Below are 17,782 nucleotides of genomic sequence, written 5' to 3' on the forward strand. Positions count from 1 at the left end.
TTTACCTCGGGATTTGGTTCAAAGATAAAACTAGTCGGGGTTTATTCCCTTTAGTCGTGTGTTTCAAACATTGTTGCACGTTGAAAAACTTCTGTGGCATCAGGGTATGCGACCGTAGGGACTAATTCCATTGGTGGGTTATTTATAAGTTGAAGATAAGGATATTTTGGTCATTTTATTATTCTATAAAAGAAGACCAAGGTAGGCATGTAATCGATTTAAAAAACAACTGGTAACTCAAATAATCACATGTAGGCCAATGTTTGAAAGGGACAAATTCAGACGACTATATGACCACCATAGAGCAGGACAAGTTGTTCATCAAAAGCTCCAAATCAACCTATCTGAATTCTGAACTCCTCCTCTCTGCAACCATGAGAAACCCATATCCAACCCTTCACCTCCTCCTCTTCATCATTCTTATTAGCTTTCACTCTTCTTTTCAATCTTCACAACCTCGTAATTCCTTGTATAGAGGTTCTTCTCTATCAGTTGAAGATCATACAGACTTTCTCACCTCCCAAGACAAGTCCTTCACCTGTGGATTTCACAAAGTGGGCACAAATGCTTACTGTTTCTCAATTTGGTTCACCAATTCTGATGACAAAACCGTCATTTGGATGGCGAACCGAGACCAACCAGTGAATGGCCAAGGCTCGAGAATTTCGCTACTTAAAGATGGCAAAATGGTCCTAACCGATGCCGATGGCTCGACAGTTTGGTCCACCAATACAACAAACACCAAGGTCAATCGGGCTGAGCTCTTCGACACCGGAAACCTCGTTCTGAAGGACTCAGAAGGCAATTTTCTATGGCAAAGCTTCAACTCTCCTACTGATACACTTGTCCCTACACAACTAATCACCAAGAACACAAAACTGATATCTGCAAAGGGAAAAGGAACATATGCTACAGGTTATTATAGTTTCTATTTCAACAATGATAACACTATGATATTAATGTACGATGGGCCCGAGATTTCTAGCTTGTATTGGCCTAACCAGGATTACACTATATTTCAAAATAGTAGAACAAATTACAACAGTAGCAGAATTGCGGTTCTTGACGAAATGGGGAGGTTTTCAGCTAGTGATAGAACGGAATTTAATGCTTCTGATATGGGTTTTGGAATTAAGAGGAGGTTAACCATGGATTACGATGGTAATCTAAGACTCTATAGCTTGAATGAGTTAACCAAATCATGGGTAATCTCATGGGAGGCTCTCCCACAGTTGTGCAAAGTTCATGGATTGTGTGGCAGAAATGGGATTTGTGTTAATTCACCAAAACCCAAGTGTTTGTGCCCACCGAATTTCGAGAGGAGCGACCCAAGTGACTGGAACAAAGGTTGTAAGCCTAAGTTCAACAGGACGTGCGACAAATCGAGCAGGTTAATTTTGTGGAGCTTCCTCAGATAGATTTCTATGGGTATGATCTGAATTACTCTGCAAAGACGTCACTAAAAGATTGCATGAAGCTGTGCGCCGACGATTGTTCTTGTGAGCTATCGGCTTCAAGCTAACAGGAGATAGCCCATGCTTCACAAAAAGTGCTCTTTTTAATGGGTACAAGTCTCCAAACTTCCCAGGAAGCATATTTTTGAAACTGCCTAGAAATGTACAAACATCAGAACCCATTGTTCTTCAAGGATCTGAGCTAATCTGCAATTCAAGTATAGATGAAGTTCAGATAGGTTCTGCAAAACAGGTTTATCTCTATTGGTTCGTTCTGGCTGTGGGAGTGATTGAGATCCTCTTTATTACTTCGGGTTGTTGGATACTCTACAGGGGACATGGTCTTCCGAAATCGGTGGAGGATGGATACCTTATGATATCCAATCAGTTCAGGAAGTTTACCTATGGAGAGCTGAAGAAGGCAACCAAGAAATTCAAGGAGGAGCTCGGTAGAGGCGGCTCTGGGGCTGTTTATAAGGGAGTTTTGGAGGATGATAGAATAGTGGCAGTGAAGAAACTGGGTGATGTAATTCAAGGAGAAGAAGAGTTTTGGGCTGAAGTAAGTACAATAGGGAGAATAAACCACATGAATCTAGTGAGAATGTGGGGGTTCTGTTCAGAGGGGACTCACAGACTTGTGGTGTATGAGTACTTAGAGAACAGATCATTGGACAAGCATCTGTTCTACAATGTCAACAGTAGCGACAACGGTATTGTTGCTAGTTTGCTTGGATGGAATTTGAGGTACAAAATTGTGCTAGGGTCAGCCAAGGGGCTTGCCTATCTACACCATGAGTGTCTAGAGTGGGTTATCCACTGTGATGTGAAGCCTGAAAACATACTACTTGACGCGGATTATGAGCCGAAGATTGCTGATTTTGGGCTAGCAAAGTTGTCTAAGAGAGGTGGTGCCAGGTCCAAGTTTTCCCGGATCCGAGGAACAAAGGGGTACATGGCTCCAGAGTGGGCACTGAATCTTCCCATTACTGCCAAGGTAGATGTTTATAGCTTTGGGGTGGTTCTTCTAGAGATTGTGAAGGGCATTCGTCTTTCAAATTGGGTCATGGTGGAGGATGGTGGAGAGGAGGAGACGGAGCTCACGAGGTTTGTAAGAGTAGTGAAGACGAAAATCGAATGTGGAGAAGACTCTTGGGTTGAGGATATAATAGATCCAAGATTGAACGGGCAGTTTAACCGACAACAAGCAGCGATAATGATAGAGTTGGCGATCTCATGTGTGGAGGAGGATAGGAACAAGAGACCAACCATGGATTCAGTAGTCCACACTCTTTCTACAAATTGGAGATGACTCAGAAGTCCATACTCCAAAAATGCTGTAATTCATGCAAATAATTAATATGCTATTCTATGTGCAGTTTGTGCACAAGTGTTAGAGTTGAGCCAACACATCAGTGCCAGTATGTATATGCATTTCATGTATGATATTTTATAAACATCTTGCTTCTTTTAGTGAACAATTTCCTGCCCTCATCAGCAGCCAGGCCGGCATGGCTACAAGATCCCAAAATGCTCACAAATGTTATGGTATTTGGTGAGATGGCACGATCGATCCTATCTTTAAATATCGGAATTGCGTCCTCACCGAGCCCATGTATCCTACAGCCGGCAATCATAGAGTTGCAAGATACAACATCCCTCTTTTCCATAGATCAAAGACCAGTTGCCCAATTCCTGGACTAATATTTTTATTATTATAAAGAATGCTGCTATTGGCACCCCAAGTTTTACTTATTACACTCTGACTTCTTAAATTATTTATCGCACCATAGTTAAAGATTAAAACACATCATTCAAACATCACAAAAGTTCGGTTCAAGTTCTCACTTCAACATTTCAAAGCATTATAACACATTGAAACTACTTCAGCAGTTCTTTACACCTAGGATTAGGCCCTATAAAATCCTGTCTAATGCTGGAGTGACACACAAAAGAGGACACATGGGGGACACATCTGACGTGCTGGCGCACATAACTGTAGATGCTCTTTTCCTTGTATCTCGTGGAAAAGCATCTACGGTTATGTGCATGCCACCACGTCAGATGTTCCCTCCCTGTTTCACCCTAACAGGACTCTAAAATCCTAAGTCTAACAAATAGAAATCTAAAGAGAGAGAGAGAGAGTTTCTATTGGCACCCCAACTTTTAATTACTCTCAACTATTAACTTATTTTTTGGAATTTTTCCTAAAATGTTCGCAACTTATGTCCAAATTTTGATTTCGGGTACACTATTCATTTTAATTCCCAAAACATGTTTTTCCAATGAATTCATCACTTTCATAATCAATGAAGTTGTTGATAAATTATAAGTGAGATCGTTGACAAGGCAAAATCGTTTGTGTTTGACCAACGAGTTAATAGATTATAATAGTGACTAGTGTACCAAAATCGGAATTTCGTGATATTCAGAACGAAACGGAGATTCACCCTTTATAATAATTGGGGTGTAACAAGAAAAAGTGTGGGTGCCAATAGCAGTTCTTTTTAAACCAATATATTAATTTAGGCATTGTTCATTTTTTTTTTTTTTTTTTTTTTTGATAAATAGCATTGCATTTATGAAAAGGACCAAATCGGTCAAGCTGACCAACCTAGGTAGACCTTTCAAAACAGCACTACTCATGTACAAAAAAAGCAAATCCCATCCCACTTCTACAAAAAATCCTCAAAAAACAGGCCCCTAAACTCCTTATACACTTTAGACCAACAAAAGATAAGACCCAAGATAGATATGATTATGTCTGGACAATCTTGTTGTTTCCCCTCGAATATTCGCCTATTCTTTTCAAACCACAACCCCCAACAAATTGTGAAAAGCATAATAGTCCAAAGCAACCACTTTGTGCCACCAAACGAATAGCCAATTGACGACCAACCAATGAGGATGTCCTTAACCAATTTTGGTAAGCATGTTGAAATCCCATATAACTTTAAAAAATGAGCCCAAATGCCATGCGAGAACTTGCAATGAATTAGGAGGTGGTCCGATGATTCTCCATTTTCCATAAATAGCACACAACAACTCGCCCCACACCATCCACATCGCATCAATAAATCCGTCGTTTGTATCTTTCCTAGAGCTGCCATCCACGTGAAGAATGCGACTATGCTTGGCACATTTGGACCCCAAATTGATACATGGGGAAATAGCGAGTCCCCATTATTGCACAAGAATTGGTAGAAAGAGCGAACCAAAAATCTTCCATCCTTTCTTACCATTCATATTCTCTCATCTTCTCTTCCCGTATGAAGATCGATTCTTGAAGCCTCACCAACTAACCTACCAACTTCTTGAAGCTCCAAATCATCAATGTTCCTTCGAAGTCCAAGATCCCATGTCCATCCTCCATTCATAGCTCGTCGGATGGATGTAATTGGTTGCCCTTTCTTCGAGGATATGGAATACAAGATTTGGAATACCTCCATTAGAGGTCGATTGTCACACCAAGTATCTTCCCAAAACCTTACTCGGTTTCCTTGGCCCACTCTAAATTTTATTCTCATATTGAACAATGGGATGATCTTCATGATGCCCTTCCACAACTCGCATCCATAAGGTTGTCTGGTTGATCCATTTTCCCACCCCATTCGGTTCAAATTGTACTTACTTTCTATAACTTGTCTCCATAAGTTGTTCTCATCATTCCCAAACTTCTACAACCACTTGATTCATCTCCTTGAGTCTCCTAACACTGAGGTTACCATGTTTCTTAGATGAACAAATATGTTTCCAATTCACAAGATGATGTTTTCTATTTCCAACTCTGTCATGCCATAGAAAGTTACGAAAAAACTTGTCTAACCTTAGTTCTACACTCTAAGGCATTGAGAGAAGAGAGAGAAAGTATATTGGAATGTTAGAAAGGGCACTTTTTATCAAAGTCAGTTTATTTCCCTTCGAAAGATAATTGGCTTGTCATACTGCTAGTTTCCTTTCGATTCTTTCCACTATCGGGTCTCAAATCGCCACCCTCCTATAGAGGGCCCCGAGAAGCATCCCCAAGTAGGATGAAGGAAGACTACCCACCTGCCATCCAACGATGTTGCCAAAAGGATTGCATATCTAGTCTAACTGACTGGAAACACCTTACTTTTCCTCGTGTTAACTAGGATACCAGACATCGTTTCAAAACAACACAGCAATCCGCCTAGCCTCCTTGTCTGACCTATGGAATCGTCTAAAAAGACTAAAATATCATCAGCGAATTGGATGTACGAAATGGTAATCGTGTCTAGCCCTGTTGAGAACCCTGCAAAAGATCCACTCGCTACCCCTCTTTCCATCATCTTACCAAATGCTTCTGCCACTATGATAAATAAGAAAGGTGATATGGGGTCCTGTTGTCTAAGGCCTCTCGTACTCCTAAAGAATTTGTGAGGCGTTCCGTTCATCAAAACCAAGTAAGAGGGGGAGGTCACACACACCATAATCCATGTGATCCATTTCCTACCAAAACCCATATTCCCCAGCATATATTCCAAAAATTGCCAATTGACACGATCGTAGGTCTTTTCAAAATCCACATTGCCCACCACACCCATTTTACCCAATTTCAGTCTAGAGTCAATGCACTCGTTTGCTATTAGAACTTCGTCCAAAATCTATCTCCCCTTGACAAATGCACTCTGATTACACTCTATTAGCCCTTGAATATCCCCTTTCAATCTTTTAGCAAGGATGTTTGTGATGATTTTGTAATTAGTGTTCACCAAGCTAATGAACCTTAGGTCCTTAATATTTTTAGTTCCCGCCACCTTTGGAATTAGAACAATGAAGGTACAATTGAAATCACGATCCAGTACACCCTCTCTAAAGAATTCATCAATCAGAGCAATGAAATCACATTTGATGGCCTCCCAACAGGTTTTGTAGAACTCCACAGGAAAATCGTCGGGTCCTAGAGTTTTATCGCTCTTCATGCTTGAGATAACATCCCAGATCTCGTCTTTTTGAACAAGTCTTTCTAGCCAGTCGCCTTGTGTCCCAGAGATTCTATTAAATTGTAACAAATCTGGTTTCGATCTGTCACCAACTTCATCAGTATACAGTTCCGAGTAAAAATCTACAATCCCCTTTGCAGCCGCCTTTTCCCCTTCCAACCACTCCCCATTCACACACAACCTCGTGATGCGATTATTTCTGTCTCGGGCATTGGTCATGCAATGAAAAAATTTCGTGTTACCATCCCCTTCTTTAAGTCATCTAATTCTGGATTTTTACTTCCAACTGAGCTCTTCCATAAGTGCCATCCGCTGATACTTCTCGTGAAGGTTTAATTTCGTTGCCCTATCGTTTATCGAGATCGGATTCATCTCCTCCCTGCAATCCAGATCTTCTATCCTCAAAAAAATGTCCTTTCTCTACGCATCCACTCTACCGAAGGATTCCTTGTTCCATTCTTTTAATGCCATCTTTAAAGCCTCCAACTTTTTCTTGAACACTTCCCCTGTTGTTCCTGCAAATGAAAAACTCCTCCACCAATTGGTTACCAACTCTTTGAAGTTGTGATGTTTCAGCCACATCAATTCAAAACGAAACGGGATGGGGCCCCTGTTGAAAGGCCCTGCTACCAACTGATTAGGACAATGATTAGACACTGGATTTGGAATAGTCGTCTAAGAAATCTGGCAAAAGATCGAAGTTCAATCATCTAACACCAAAAATCTATCTAATCTGTTGAGAGTGGGTACAACTTGATGGTTGGACCAAGTAAATCTTCTACCTTGGAGTCGGATGTCCATTAAATTATTTTGGCTCACGAAGTCCCCAAATATCCTCATCTTGGTCGTTATCCTCGATCCTCCTTATTTCTCGCAAGCAAACCAATGACATTAAAGTCTTCTCCCAAACACCATGTCGTCCCAACTCCTCCTAGAATTGCTTTCGCTCCCAATTTCTCGTAGGTCCGTACACTCCCGAGAACACCTAGCTATCTGCCTTCCTTATACACTGGCACAAAACAGATACAGAGAAAGCTCCCACTAGATAGTCTTCCACCTCGATCAACCTCTTGTCCCATAACACCCAAACACCCCTTGTTGTCCCATTCGCTGAAGATGCTTCCAGCCCACATTCCGCCCTCCCCAAATGTCACGCACTACCACCCTATCCACTTGGTCTAGCTTAGTTTCTTGAAGGGTTACAATGTGTGGTTTGTGTGTTTTTAAAATTTCCTTAACCGAAGCCCTTTTGGCCTTGTTGTTAAGACCACGTATATTCCAAGAAAGAAATCTAATCGACATTAACAACCTGAAGTTTTCTCCCACTCCTTAAGACTAGGGAAGGTCCAGTCTTGATCAACTCTCCTGACTTGTGCAGTTCCTGAACCTCTTTGACCAATCTAACTCTTAATTTCTTTACTTTATTATCGTCTACCATCTCAACTCCTTTCCCTTTACTCAGACATCCTTGCTGTCCTGTCTGTTCTTGATCGATCTCTGTCCTAAGAATTAATTCCACCTCATCCCGGATACTATCTTGTTCCTCATCTAACGGATCCTCCTCTCTGATCACTGAATCATAACATTCACCGATCTTGTTCCTTCTTTTGAGTGCTAGTTCAAACAGAATACCAGCTCCTTCTACCTGACCTTCTTTAGATATCCCAGCAGCCCAACTGATCTCAATCATATTATGAATAATCCATTTAGCTAGAACTTCCACTGTCTGATTCTTCGATTTATACTTTCCCCAACTCCTCGAACTCTCCTCTACATCTACCACGGCTAAGAGGATGGTACCTGTTTCAGCTTTCAACTGTAATACAACTTCTGTAACAGAGCTAGGGTGTTCTCCTCCAAAAACCAGCTCCCCACTACTGCATCCATCTCTCTGAATATCCGAGTCTTCGACCAACTTTAGAAGTTGTAGAAAACCTCTTTGTGCCAAAGCAGATTGTTCTCCCCACCTCTAACCATCTGTCGGCTCCTATTGCAGCACCTCAAATCCTTCTGACTGTGTTCCATCTCTGTATAGCCAATTATGCATTGTGAGCTCCTCTTGTACCAGTGCCATATCTCCCCCACTGTTTGGAGTTATCTCTGCAATTTCTTCCTGACAAGTCACCCTTTCTAGATCACCAGCCCCAACAGCCTTTGACTTCATCATGTCCTGAATAAGTTCTCCTTCTAGACATACGCGACTGAAGGATTCCTTCCCTACCGACTCACTGGCGTTATCACTTGGTAGAGACCTCTCTGTTGTATCTATGCAACTGTCTCCTATAACCAAAAATCCACCTAGGCCATCTATTTGGACTATCTCAAAACCGGGTTGAGAACATACCTTTGAGTATGTTAGACCAACTGAAATGGGCATTTGGGCCGTCACACCTAAAGGGCCGAGCTTCCCTGATACGGTCGTTGGGATTGTTTGTATGGGCTGCTGGCTTATCTCATGAACGGGCTGGACGTTGTTCATTGGACGTAATGGGCCTCCAAGTCTAGATGGCTGCTCCGCCTCGTGCTCGGCCTGTGCTTTAAAGCCATGTGTCAATGGGCTGACAGGCCCAATTGATCGGTCTGTCACACAACAGGCATGGGCACTGTTCAAGTTATTTAATTTTGATATGCCGCCTGATCCAGATTGTTGCCCCTCCTCGCGTTCGGGTTGTACATTGAGTCCATACATTAATGGATTGGCAGGCCCAGTTATTCTGCTCAACACGCATAAGGCCTGACCGCTAATCAAACTAGCATGTTCTGCTTCTAAAAAGTGACAGCCTAGCTGGCTCGGCTTAGCCGTTGCTTCTTCTAAGATTGTAACGCTATTCTGTATCCATCTAAGTTGCTCATTGTTATAGTGACACTGGCTGAGAGTGCATTAAAAGCTGCTGACACCTTTTGACCTGCTATACCCACACCATCCTTGCTAATGCCAGCCATCATCTCAGATAGTTTGACGCCCATAGTCAACGCTACACTCCTTGCTGGAATTTTAATCCATCATCTGAAGATATCTAGAGCCTTCCTCCTTACCTTAATGCTAGCCACTGTAAGATCTGCCAAGGAGCGAGTACATTCCTTGACCTCCTAGCATACCACCGATGAGGGTAAAAGATTCAGACTTTGAATCCTCATACACTGTATCCATCTCTTTGTACACTCCTAATAAGTTAAAGGTATCGAATCATTTCTTCATCTCTTCTTCTTTCCCTCCTCTCTCTTCTCACTAATTTTTTTTTACCGAATTTGTTTGGTAATATTCGATAACGATTTATGTAGTTCGATAGTATGCCTACGTCCAAAGAATAGAACAAGAACAATCACTATTTTCTCTCAACTATTACAGTCTTAGAAATCTATATTTATAAAGTCGAGAGTTACTAAAACGAGTTTTTCTCCTCAAAACAATACGCCCAAAAAATAGAAAACCTAGACCCCCCCCTAGTGGGGGGACTACTCCCTGCATCCCCGTAGTCATCATATTTTTCTGATCCTACTAAATCATTAAGATCATCGTCCTCAATCATGAAATTTCCAAATCATAATCACTTTACCCAATTCTTTTGCTTCCTGAATTTATCTTTTCGAAATTAAAGCAAATACAAATTTCTTATAACCATTCAACCTCACTGCCACCCCTCACATTTTCTTCCTCTTCAAGAAACCTTTCAATTTTCGTTAATCGACTTGTAAATTGGAAAGATTCAGCAATAATACTGTGCGCCATAAAATAGGGTTTGTAGCCCATGCTCCTTTGCTCATAAAATACCCAGAAGACCTTTGACACTCTAGACATTCGACAAGGCTCATCACAATCAAACAACGATGACAGACCCATCGATCATAGAAACAACTCGTTTAACCTTCTCTAATGAATCTAATGTCTTGTCTAATTCGATAACTCTACGAAACCTCCCAATAAAATCACCAAACTCCACATTACTCAGAGGGATAACTCTAACTAATTATGCTAGAGCGATTGTTTAGCCGAAGTTAAAAATTTTGGTGATTGAGACTTGTGACACCTATTTAATAGTTTACATTAGAAAAAAATTAATTATGCTTAAAATTAAATAATAAGGGTTTTTAAGGCCTACCCCCCCTCACAAAATCGTTAAAACTAGGGCTACCCTTGATGATTTAGCTAAAATTTAAAATTTGGTGATTGTGACACCTATTTAGTATTTTAGTATTTAGTAGTTTATAATAGAAAAAAATCGTTGATTTTGAAATTAAATAACAAGGATTAAATAATAAGTTGTTTTACGGCTTACAATTTTCATTAGATATTTGTAGTCATTTTATTTATTTTGTTTGTTTATTTTAATATTTTGCTCTTAATTTTTCAGCTTAGAACCTTAGCCATAGCCCTATTGGTATGACAAATTGCGAAACAACTTTGAGGTCATGGATTAAAGTACAGCTTACCCATTAAGAATGAAATCGTCAAAACTAAGATTCCTAGTTTCCAGAATGCAAGATGTGTTCTAGTCATATTAATTAAGGGGATAGCCTTACATTGTGAAACAACTTTGAGGTCGTGGACTAAAGTCTAGCTTACCCATTAAAAAAGAAATCATCAAAACTAGGATTCCTAGTTTCCGGAATGCAAGATGTGTTCTAGTCATATTAATTAAGGGGATAGCCCTACTTAAATCAAATTTTCTTTTGCAGAGGAAAAAAGGGTAAGCATCAAGAAGGGTAGGCCAAGTGGTCGACCCCACAAAACAATGAATTCCTTGGGGCCCAATTGACCCTCGACTCAATTACTAGCGTGTAGGATTTTCTAAAGGGCAGTGTGTGTGACCGTGGTGATTGTGATTGTTTAGCTAAAGTTAAAAATGTTGGTGATTGTGATTAGATATTTGTAGCCATTTTATTTATTTTGTTTGTTTATTTTAATTATGCTCTTAATTTTTGGGCTTAGAGCCTTAGCCATAGTTCGGTTGGTATGAAACATTGGGAAACAACTTTGACGTCGTGGGTTCAAGTCCAGCATACCCATTAAAAAAGATATCGTCATAACTAGGATTCCTAGTTTCCGAAATGCAAGATGTGTTCTAGTCATATTAATTAAGGAGACTGCCCTACTTAAATCAAATTTTCTTTTGGAGAGTAAAAAAGGGTAAGCATCAAGAATGGTTAGTCAAGTGGTCGAAACCCCACGAAGCAATGAATTCCTTGGGGCCCAATTGACTGTCGAATCAATCAGTTGCATGTAGGACTTTCTGAAGGGCGGTGTGTGCGACCGTGGGATTAGTCTCACTTGTATATATATATATATATATATATATATATATATATATATATATATATAGGGAAATGTTCAACACCCTAAGCTTTACCCTACACCTTAACAAACGTGTTTTGTCTTACATGGGTTAGAAGTTTTGGAATGGGCTGACTTTTGGTGAGGATGATCTCTATGATTAGAAGATCATCCTCACCAAAAATCAGCCCATTCCGAAATTTTTAGCCCTATGTTTACAAGTTGAAAAATCGTGGACCGTCCATTTTTTGTAAATCATTTTTGATGGGGTTAGAAGTTTTGGAATGAGCTGATTTTTTGTGAGGATGATCTCCTTACCATAGAGATCATCCTCACCAAAAATCAGCCCATTCCAAAACTTCTATCCCATGTAGGACAAAACACGTTTGTTAAAGTGTAGGGTAAAGCTTAGGGTGGGGAACGGGACACACATATATATATATATATATATATATATATATATATATATATATATATATATAGGGTCAGGTTCAAAGGACAACCATTTCTACACACATATAGACAACGTGTTTTGTCTTATATGGGCAAAAATGTTTGGAATGGACTGATTTTTTGTGAGGATGATCTCTGTGATGAGGAGATCATCCTTGCCAAAAATCAGGTCATTATGAAACTTCTAGACCATCCAATTTTTGTTGAAAAATTATAGACCGTCCAATTTTTGTAAATCAATTTTGATGAGGTTACAAGTTTTGGAATGGGATGATTTTTTGCCAGGATGATCTCCTCATCACAGAGATCATCCTCACAAAAAATCAGTCCATTCCAAACATTTTTGCCCATATAAGACAAAACACGTTGTCTATATGTGTGTAGAAATGGTTGTCCTTTGAACCTGACCCATATATATATATATATATATATATATATATATATTATCAATAAAAAGTACTTATTAATGTTGAGTGGGTGTGAACTAAAATTTGTAAGGTTTTGACTCAACTGGTTCTTAAATGGGAAAATGACTTAATAGTGATTTGATCAAGTGGCCTATTCAAATCAAACCCATTCTTAAATGGAAAGATTATTTCATAGACCTTATGGTAAGGACATCTTTCTAAATGCACCTGACTTTTGGAAGGGTATCTTAACAAACCAGGTAGTAAAATCCCCTTACCCATCTTAAACATCACACTAAAATATTTGATATTGATGATTCGTTGAGATGAATTACTTAAATCTTCAATCTTGGACCACTTCCAAGCACAGGATAACCCCAAGGGGTTGTGGGTTTTTTTTCTACCACTTGAGGTCCTCCCTTCACCATCCCTATGAGTATGAGGACGGTTTAAAGGGTTCATAACTAGTACTCTTACTATAAGACACTTTCCCAACCAACACTAGATCGGGCTCTACCCAGACTTTTCTGGTTCACCCCAACATTTACTATAGGACATTTACCAACCATCACTAAGATCCGACTCTACCAAAACTTTTCTGATTCAACCAAACATTACCCACTTGTTGATATCAATGATTGTAAAAGTTCGACTAAACAATTTTAATTGTTGATTTCAATGATTGATGTTCAAATGTCGGGATTGATGATTTATAATTGTTCATCTTGACAGTTGTAAGGTGTTGATTTCAAATAATTTGAATTCTCTATCTCAATAATTGAAAGGTGGGTAACTGGAATTTACTAAATGAAATATGACGTCAACCCAAAAAATTAAGGGGGTAATTAGAAAGAATTTTTTTGTCAGGATTCATTATAAGTAATTTTTCCCTTCTTTAATCCATGGGTAGGACTTAAAATGGGTTGAATTTTATTTGAAATTTGAGTGATCCGAATTTAGTTGGTTTGGTCCATTCAAATATATTTGAATAAAAAAAAAGGGTCAAATATAGGTTGATGTCCCTTGACCTAAGTCAGATACAGATCCATCCTTATATCCACGTAGAGTCGAATGATATATTACTTTGAAAGTTATATTTTATATTTTTTAAGGTATTTTTTACAATCAATAAATGTTAGGCGCAATTGATAAGACTTGCTTCAATAAAAGAAGAGGTCTAGAATCCAAATCACACCTTTAATGATTTTTATTGAAATAACTTTGAACGGTTCGATTTTATCTGACCGACCTAAATAAATTTTCAATCGGGTCAGATCTAGATATGAATTTGAGTTGAACCTATATAAAAAATTTGGATATGAATATACCGGCACCTTCCTAAATGCAATCCTACCATGAAAATATTGACACGTATCTAATGCATGACCGTATGGTCCAAGTCTTAGAAAAAAGAAGAATCGACAACATTAAATAGGATGCACAGAAAGACCTACACTCCATAAGTCTTCCAAAGATATATAAAATCAAAAGAAACAGATGAAGCTAATTAAAACATGTGAACCACTTATTCGTCCATCAAGACCACTCACATCAGATACACAGGACGTGTTTTCAAGATGGTGACATGCACTAGAGAAGATAAAATGACTTAAATGCCCTCATCTTCCTCTACGTCCTTTTCTTGTTAAAATTGGTCAGCTTCAACCTCTAAACTAAGCTAACTTTAGAGTTGTGCTGGAGTGGCCTCAAGATTGGACCTCACATTGCACATCTTGACGTGAAAGTGGATATGAACCATAGATACCTTTTCATTCATATCTTGAGAAAAAACATCTATGGTTCTCATACAATTTCACGTTATGTGATGTGAGGTCCAATCACCATACAATTTCACGTTATGTGATGTGAGGTCCAATCTTGAGGTTACTTCAGCATTATTCTTACCTTTAATCTAGTCAACGTTATGATACCAAATTACCTTTAATCTATTTAACCATATCTTCAATATATCGTTTTGAATCCCATCTTATACTTAAAATCAAAGATTAAAGATGATTAATTTAAATCAGGGCTTTTTACCTTGGGATTTGGCTCAAAGGTAAAACTAGGGGGGGTTTGTTTCCTTTAGTCGTGTGTTTCAAACCTTGTTGCATGTTGAAAAACTTCTGTAGGGTCAGAGTATGCAACCATAGGGAGTAATTCCTTTGGTGGGTTATTTATAAGTTGAAGATAAGCATATTTTAATTATTTTATTATTCTATAAAAGAAGACCGAGGTCAAAGAGGCATGTAATCGATTTAAAAACAACCGGTAACTCAAATAATCACCAAAACATGTAGGCGAATGTTTGAAAGCAATAAATTCAGTGGACCATTGTAGAATATTAGATGCACCATATAATTACTTCTTTCAACTACAACTATATGACCACCATAGAGCAGGACAAGTTGTTCATCAAAAGCTCCAAATCAACCTATCTGAATTCTGAACTCCTCTCTGCAACCATGAGAAACCCATATCCAACCCTTCTCTTCCTCCTCTTCATCATTCTCAGTTGCTTTCACTCTACTTTTCAATCTTCACAACCTCGTAATTCCTTATATAGAGATTCTTCTCTATCAGCTGAAGATCATACAGACTTTCTCACCTCCCAAGACAAGTCCTTCACCTGTGGATTTCACGAAGTGGACCCAAATGCTTACTGTTTCTCAATTTGGTTCACCAATTCTGATAAAAAAAACCATCATTTGGATGGCGAACCGAGACAGACCTGTTAACGGCCAAGGCACGAGAATTTCGCTACTTAAAGATGGCAAAATTGTCCTAACCGATGCCAATGGCTCCACAGTTTGGTCCACCAAAACAACAAACACCAAGGTCAATCGAGCTGAGCTCTTCGACACTGGAAACCTTGTTCTGAAGAACTTAGAAGGCAATTTTCTATGGCAAAGCTTCAACTCTCCTACTGATACACTTGTCCCTTCACAACTAATCACCAAGAACACAAAACTGATATCTGCAAAGGGAAAGGGAATATATGCTACAGGTTATTATAGTTTCTATTTCAACAATGATAACACTATGATATTAATGTATGACGGGCCGAGATTTCTAGCTTGTAGTGGCCCAACCAGGATTACACTATATTTCAAAATGGTAGAACAAATTATAACAGTAGAAGAGTTGCTGTTCTAGACGAAATGGGGAGGTTTTCAGCTAGTGATAGGACGGAATTTAACGCTTCTGATATGGGTTTTGGAATTAAGAGGAGGTTAACGATGGTAATGAAGAGGAAAAGAGTGTTGGGTTCAGTATATAATAGATCCAAGATTGAACGGGCAGTTTAACCCACAACAAGCAGCGATAATCATAGAGTTGGGGATCTCATGTGTGGAGGAGGATAGGAACAAGAGACCAACCATGGATTCAGTAGTCCACACTCTTCTACAAATTGGAGATGAATCAGAAGTCTATACTTCAAAAATGCTGTAATTCACGCAAATAATTAATATGCTATTCTATGTGCATTTTGTGCATAGTGTTAGAGTTGAACCAACACATCAGGGCCAGTATGTATATGCATTACATGTATGATATTTTATAAACATCTTGCCTCTTTTAGTGAATAATTTCCTGCCCTCATCAACACCCCGGCCGTCTTGCCCACAAGATCCCAAAATGCTCACAATTGTTATAGTATTTGGTGAGATGGCACGATCGATCCTACCTTTAAATATCGGAATTGCCTCCTCACGGGGCCCATGTATCCTGTCGCCTGAAATCATAGAGTTCCAAGATACATCCCTCTTTTCCATCGATCAAATACCGGTCGCCCAATTCCTGGACTAATATTTTTTTAATAAATTTACCAAATCCAAACCCAACCCATTTAATGACCATGTCTAAAACCTAAACCTAAACCCAACTCATTTATAAGTATGTATACTTGACCTAACCGATATATAACTTGTTTAATAAAATTCTAATCTTTATTAGAAAAAAATAAGTTCCATTTCCACCACCAAAAATAAAATACTATTACTAAAAATAAATTCACCTAACCATAAACCAATATCGACCAACATAAATTAACTATGGCAAAACATATACTAAATTTTATCATAAAAAAAGGGAGATTTAAAAAATTCTTAAATATTTGTTAATATATTTAAAATTACACGTCAATGACACAATCACTAAACATGTCAAAATGGATAAAGTAGGATGACGCCCCTAACCCAGACTCAAACCCATTTAATAATCAAGTTAGATGGATTGAGATTATTATAACTCAAACCCAATTGGACTTGACCCAAACCCATTAATCTCATATCATTTTCGAGTTTGGGATGTCGTGTTAAGATTGCCACCCCTAATTTGGCAATTGCACGACTCTTCTAACCCTAAAAATGTGGGTGCAAATAAACGGACCCTTCTTACATCCATTTAAAGGTGCATGAGGCGAGACTTTGAAAAAGAAGCTTCGCAAACTATAAATAAAGAAAAAATGTACCAAAAGAAAGTTTCACACTATTAAGTTTTCGAAAATTTAACTTATGTTCCTTTGTTTGAAGTCTATTGCTAATTAATACGCATATACCACTTATTCGTGGATGTACCACCTATTGCTTGGGGGGTGTGGAGTGAAAGAAATAATAGGACCTTCAATAGTAAGATGAGAAGTGTTAATGGTAACTTCTTAGAGATCTTGGGCTTGTTGTACTTATGGTCGAAATAGAACATAGAGTTTAAGGGGACTACTTTTGATGACTTTGTCTTTAGATGGAACTCTTTATGTAATCATTGATGATTTAACTTTTCTTTGTTTTATAGCTCTTTGAGAGGCTTCCTCTGTCTCATTGTACTTTGTTTTCTCTTCTTTATCAATATATTACACTCATCAAAAAAAAAAAAAAAAGAGAGTCAAGACCATTGACATTTGACCTGTTCATCATCATTTATACTACACTTATGAAATCAAAGTGGCAGCACACTTCTTTTGAAGGGTGATTTAGGTATACTTGTGGTATACCCCAAGAGAAGACAAAATGACTTAAATGCCCTCATCTTCTAACTCCAAATAATAATAAAAATATTTATTTTTCTTCTAAAAACTTGTTATCTTCAATTACTTTTCAGTTATTTAACCTTGTCTTCACTCCATCCTTTTAATCCCATCTTAATCCTTTATAAGAAACCCTTTTTAAAAAAAGAAAAATTTACTAAATGGACGACTAAGAGACCGTCTAAAACTCAAGAACTATTTTAAAAAAA

The 17,782-nt window shown here is 38.5% G+C and overlaps 1 pseudogene; it reads left to right on the forward strand.

Annotated features, from left to right (window-relative positions):
• The first annotated feature begins 234 nt into the window (after positions 1-234).
• On the forward strand, positions 235-2,929 carry LOC147386085 (putative receptor protein kinase ZmPK1; annotated as a pseudogene).
• Positions 2,930-17,782: the final 14,853 nt, after the last annotated feature.

This window comes from Akebia trifoliata, chromosome 14 (assembly GCF_017979445.1).
Source record: "Akebia trifoliata isolate Shusen 1 chromosome 14, ASM1797944v1, whole genome shotgun sequence".
In the NCBI taxonomy this organism is placed as follows: Eukaryota; Viridiplantae; Streptophyta; class Magnoliopsida; order Ranunculales; family Lardizabalaceae; genus Akebia; species Akebia trifoliata.